At 35.1% G+C, this 6,690-nt stretch overlaps 1 long non-coding RNA gene across 1 annotated transcript in view; it reads left to right on the top strand.

Annotated features, from left to right (window-relative positions):
* The first annotated feature begins 527 nt into the window (after positions 1-527).
* LOC115030395 overlaps positions 528-6,690 on the top strand; it is a 37,473-nt gene continuing 31,310 nt past the window's right edge. Inside the window, exon 1 of the long non-coding RNA XR_003835992.1 lies at positions 528-609. This is a non-coding gene — a long non-coding RNA (uncharacterized LOC115030395). The remainder of the gene's footprint in view (positions 610-6,690) is intronic.

Here is a 6,690-nt window from a genome sequence, read left to right as displayed (position 1 = left end):
TTTACAAGGCTCTAAAAGGTTTGCTTTTTTCTAGAACAAGAACATTTGCAGAATTGTCAGATACTAAAGATTAAGTATTCGAGCCTCATCCATAAATGATGTCGGCAAGAACTAATGGAGATGAATTTCATGTGTTTCCTGTTTTAATCTCTAATTATGGAGGAGCAAAAAATTAACAATAAATAATATATTCCTGGACAGAGAGAAGCTATATAGATCATATCCATATATTTCTCGTAAGGCTCCAGAAATGATTTATTTAAACTTAGTAGCTGTTCAACTCCCTAAAGAGAATGTACATAAATGTTACACATCTCATTAGAACAAAACTGGTCACAAAATCACACCATTTAAACATGTCAGTACTGTGTCTGCACAAGAATGGGACATGAACAATCAGACATAGACTGGGGATGGACTCAGAAATACTTGGTTTTACCCTGGTGGAAATATCAGCTATAAATAAATTCTGCCAGACAGGGAAGTTTCCCTTCCTGCCAATGAGCTCACCAGTCTTCAATGGATAACTCTAAGTTATGGTCACACAGATGGCCCTGCTTAAACTCTGTGAGTCACAACATAAATTAAAGACACATGCATCTGAGAAAGGTAAGTTTATGGAAGTGTATCTGATAGGAGTGGGAGGGAAATAGGAGAGGTTGGGAGAAGAGAGTAATCAGAATGCTTATATACACTTACAAATTTGTCAAAGAATAAACTTAATTAATAATAACACACAGGACCAATCTTTTGCTGGCAAGTAGTAATATTTGAACTTCTATTATAAAAAGTGTCTAAGGGTGATTAACAGAAAAAGTTACTGTGCATCAACCCCTAGAGGTTCAGCTGGCTCTGTGTAGCTTACCCATCTAAGACTGTTTAATGTTTTGAAATGTCCTGACTTTGCTCTCTGTTACTGATCATTACATTTTATAGAGTTGAATGATTAGATAATATCTTGTAAAATTCTTAAATTCATATTATACAAATACATTTATCTAATATACAAGACAGCAAATTTTTGTCTCTTTGAGATGTTTGAAGCTTCTGGATTTTGTGTTGTAAATAAGCAATTCCTGTCTATAGTTTTACATACATATGAGCTTTCTTGATTTCTTTTCTTCAAATCCTTTAAATCCTTTACCTTTTAATTCCTTTTGAAGTTGTATCAATTTGCTGTGTCTCTCATTACCTTGTTAATTAAGATTTTGATGAATTTAATTCTGAGGAAACAAAATATTTGAAAACCAGCCAACTGAGAAACCTAAAAGAGAGTAATAGCTCAAGGATTTCAGTAAAAGAAAAAAAGGATAATTGCTGACTAACAGTTAATGTTGGGAAAATTGCTTAATATTTAACATTAATAATTGCTACTCTGGTTATTTTTTATGTTTTCTCTTCTAAAGTTTCTAAATCTTCTGTTATAAAAGTTTACTTATTGTACAATACAGATTTTTTCAGACAAAATTTATGTAGAAAAATAGCTTTTGGGATATAATAGAATCTTTATTTTTCTTTGACATTTTCCCCTCAGATATGCATAGGTTTACAAAGTTATGTGAATAGTAAGCAGCTCGAAGGACTCAGAGTGTGTTCTGTTGTTATGATTTTTATTGATCAGACATCTATTGATGCTTTATTGCCAATAAGGAAAACTTGGAAATCCAAGGAAAGTGTAAACATTATTACTTTAAAGTTGGAGAAAGATACAGTTCTTTTTGTGTGACTGTATCTTCTGTATCTTTTGTATTTTTTGTCTGATGCAATAGGCAGCTTTAAAACATCAATAACTATATTTCATTTCATCTCGTGGATGGCTAGGTGCCAAAGATCACCTTTGACACCAAAGGGTAAATGGAGGCAGGCAGCCCATGGGGGTCAATGCTGAGAGAAGCTGTAGGGAGTTGGTCCAGATACCAAAGGGGACTGCTGCTGATGGCAGCCAGGGATTAGAGAAATTCCTCAGCAGAATTTTCCCTGAGGGAACAAAGCTTAATTTACTGGGACTGACACTCCCTGTGTCCACCAAAACAAACAAACAAATAAACAAACCTCAACTTTTTTAACTCTTAGGGACTAGAAAGAAAGAAAAGGAAAAAGAAAATTCATACACATGCACACGAATACACACACACACACACACACACACACACACACACACACACACTGAGTGGATGAAGCAAAAGGTAGACTTTTAAACTTTATACATACAAATACATGCACCCACACCCATGTATGCATGCATGCTTACGTGAATAAATACATACAAAGAAACACACAAACATGTGCAGACCTGCACACAGATAAACAAATGGACAGATAGATCCACATTCACTCATAGAATGGGTGGAGCAGAGTTCCAGCAAGCAGGCTCCAAGCATTTCACGTTTGTACATATGTGCATATACATATATACACATATACTCAAATGCCTGTTTGGTGAATGGAATCAATTCCAACATGTACGTTCCAAGCATTTCACAAAAACACACAAGCACATGCACACACACACATATACCAATAATATGCACACGTAGTTGATAGATGGTACAAGCTTCTACACACATGCCTACAAAAGCTTAATATATACACATACATAAAGATTTGATGGATGCAAGAGAGTCCCAACACATTCTCATAAAACGTTATAAATATACATAGATTTGCTACATGTATAAATGCAAATGCACATATATGCATATATACATATACACACATACACACATATACATATATAAGCATACTCATATATATATATACATGTGCTTTCTTCTAGTGAATGACTATGAAAAAAACAACATATTCCCTGATACCTTTACAAGAAATAACATTACATAGTACAGGTAAAGAACACAAAATTATTCCCAAGAACCTATGTTCATTTGTAACTAAGCAACTTCTTATAGATTAACAAAGTGTGGGCAAGCAAGGGAATTTTCTCAGCAAGTTTATCTTAACTTCACAAAGTAATTTGTGGACACAAAGAAAGGATTAATAATTTCCTTATTTATCTTTAAATGAAATCTAAGTATCTTAGAAGAATCACAAATCTAAACTTTTATATAAAAATCAGTCACATCTACTGTACATTCTTATAATGCATATCCATCCATTCGCAATTTTTATTAAATCCTATCAGGAAGCTGGGTAAGATGGGTATAAGAAATTAATCATCACTAGTCCAGCCTCAGTGATAGTCATGACAGCCAGTGCTGTCATTGTTCTTGTTCCCTGACCATAAAGGGTCCTTAGCTTAACTAATAAGAGTGTGCCTTTCTATTGTCCTTAAGATTTTCTACATCAGCGCCAGTAGCAAAAACATCTCAATCTGCCTTCACTAACAATTTTGTTTTTTCCAATGTTTCTAAGGGTGATGGTCATAGCTGACAAACTACATCTAAAAGTTCTTTCCTAGGGTAGTGATTGAATGATTAACCTGTTTCAGTAGCAATGTCTTTAAGATCAAACACTATTATTATGAGTGTCAGACATACTGCCCAGCAAGGGGCTAGAAGCTCCCTTAGAGTTTTCATACAATTCTTAGAATAAGAGGGATGTAAAGAAAACAAATAGAACAGAACTCCGTAACAGCATGGACACATAGTCCTCAGGGTCATGCCTCAAAGTACACCCATCATGACTATGCTGACCGGCGGACCACATTTCATGAGTTCTAAAGCCATTTGTCATTCTTCCTGCATGGACCTTGGCAGCTAGGATTTGTTCATGTGACAATACTGATCTCATTTTACAGACTAAGAAATTGAATATTAGAGGAACCCAGCACTGAGGCCAAATATTTTGAAAGACCAAGTAGTTCCTATCAACTCTATAAAGGATATACTAATCTTATACATTTTTATATCTATTTTCCTTTGATTTTTAACAGAAATGATCGTTTATTTCAATGGGAGTTCTTGAATTCTGCATCATTTATCTGATCATTAAGTCTCTTTTGAACTCTAACTTGTCCTTTGCAATTCCATAAGACACAGTGGTCCCATTTCTATCTGTCATTCAGAGCACGGCTCCTTCCTGACAGGAGGAGCTGCTGCTCTTAAACCTGGCCCACTTAATTCAGAACGCTGCCAGTTGAAATGATGGCAAAGCATAAACAGTTCGGATACTATCTGTCCCCCTGAGACCACGATTGCATTTGGCTCAAACAATGAACTGACTGAAGAGGAGTAGGAGAATAAAAGATGGAGTTAGCTAAGGCACACACAGGAGGACAAATATTGCAAGTTTTCTTTTATAGGATCTAGATTTAATTGTGTGTGTGTGTGTGTTTGTGTTGTAATTATGGTATCATGACTATAATATGTCATGATCAAAATTCTCTGGTCAGTTTATTTGGTGTTTTTATCAGATTGGATGCCCATTTATTTCTCTAGATTTTGATAAATTTCATTTATAATTTATTGAATAAATATTAATTTTTTGCTTTAGTATTTACTTTTAAACATATCCCAGGGTTCTTAGAAGTTATGCTATATTTATTTTGTGCATTAATGTCTGAGTTTAGTTTTACTTTGGTCTTGTAATCCTTACCTGACATTTTCTCCTGATTGATGTTGTATGTTCATAATATTTTCAAATACCTTTCATTCTCAATATTTCTATTTGAGGCCAGATACCTATCCACACCAATAGCCTGCGTGCCTCCCAGGATGTCAGGAGTAACCAAAGACAAGGAGACCAGCTGACACAGGACCCACCCGCATTGATGAGCCCCACTTTCCTACTGCTCTGCTTCTCCACTCAGACCACATCAGCTGCCCAATACCCTCCCACACCTCACAGCCTGTCTGCATGCCAGGAGGCCCAAAATAACTGGGGACACAGGCCCAGCCTGCCTGCCTCCAAGGAGGTCTGCAGGAATGAGAGACACAGGAGTCCTGCTCTAACCAGATACACAAGAGGCCCAACCTAACTAAAGAAAAAGCTGCCTGCCTCTAAGGAGACCAGCTCTATCTGGCTCCAAGGACGCCTTCTCTAGTCAGAAATACTCAGTCAAGTTAACACCAGAGATTATAAAATGGCCAGGGGCAAGTGCAGGGTCATAAGTGACAGAACCCAATGTGACCCAGCAACATGAGAACCCAGTTGTCTTAACACAGCAAGCTCTAGATACTCCAAGACACCTGCAAAGCAAGACAATAACTTAAAATGCCATCTCATGAATATGATAGAGGCTTTTAAGAAGGATATAAAGAACTCTCATAAAAAATACAGGAAAATACCAGTAAACAGGTAGAAGCCCTTAAACAAATAAATCCTTTTAAAAAATGCAGGAAAATACAATCAAGCAGGTGAAGAAATTAAACAAAATGGGCCAAAACCAAAACTGGAAATAGAAACAGTAAAGAAAACACAAAGGGAGGCAATTTAGGAAAGATATCAGGAGTTACAGATGCAAGCATCATCAACAGAATGCAAGAAACAGAAGAGAGAATTTCAGGCATACCATAGTAGAAAATATTGACACAGTGGTCAAAGAAAACAGAAAGTGTAAAAAACTCCTAACCCAAAATATCCAGGAAGCTCAAGACACAATAGAAAGATCAAATCAAAGATTTATAAGACTGGAAGAGGGTGAAGAATCTCAGCTCAAAGGGCCAGAAAACATCTTCACCAAAATCATAGAAGACTTCCCTAACCTAAAGAAAGAGATGGCCAGAAATGTACAAGAAGCTGACAGAACACCTAGTAGATTGGACCAGAAAAGAAAATCCTCTTGTCACATAATAATCAAAATACTAAAGCACAGAACGAAGAAAGAATACTAAAAGCTGTAAGGGAAGAATGCCAAGTAACATGCAAAGGCAGTTCTATCAAAATTACACCAGATTTCTCAACAGAGATTCTAAAATCCTGAAGATCCAGAACAGATGTCATCCAGATCCCAAGAGCACACAAATGCCAGCCTAGTCTACTTTAACCTGCCAAACTCTCAAGAAGGAGAAACCAAGAGATTCCATGAGAAAACATATATATATATATATATGCCAAGGAGATTTCTTACTAAACACAACACAAGAAATTAAATATTTCACCAAAACCCCACAAAGAGAAATATACACACCTAATAACACCCCCAACAACAAAAATAACAGGAACTAAAAATCATCCGTCTTTAATATCTCTCAACATCAATGGACTGAATAACTCCCCAATAAAAACACACAGGCTATATAAAATAAGAAAAATTAAAAAAAAATGTTTCTATTTCATGCCTATGCAGATTTTTTTCAATTGCAAAATGAAATATAGCAATTATAAGCTTTCTTATTCATTTATCTATTTCCTAAATGATTTCCTTATTTCATCTATCTCTTCTTTTAGTCTTCTATGACAGCCATTAAATAATTTTAGAGGTGGAAATCTAAAATAGTTTCTGGTAGCTATTTCATTGTCTTTGGTTTCAGCTGTGGACTGGTTGTAAATTTTCAGAGGGCTTGTTTCATTGAATTGTTTTCTTTTTTTTTTTTTGTATGCTTTTGGAAATTAATGTGACTTCTAGTTTTCATTGTTTAAACCATTATAATTGATTACTTGATATATTTTTGTTAATCTTTTTAGATAGTGATATCTTGGGATATTCATAATTAAGAATTATGAATTAATTCTTTTTTTAGGCTATTTATTTTTTTTAATTTTTAATATTTTTATTACATATTTTCCTCAATT

This window comes from Mus caroli, chromosome 2 (assembly GCF_900094665.2).
Source record: "Mus caroli chromosome 2, CAROLI_EIJ_v1.1, whole genome shotgun sequence".
Classification (NCBI taxonomy): Eukaryota; Metazoa; Chordata; class Mammalia; order Rodentia; family Muridae; genus Mus; species Mus caroli.
Note: the sequence above shows the minus strand (reverse complement) of the source record. Positions and strands in the feature narration are given on the sequence as shown.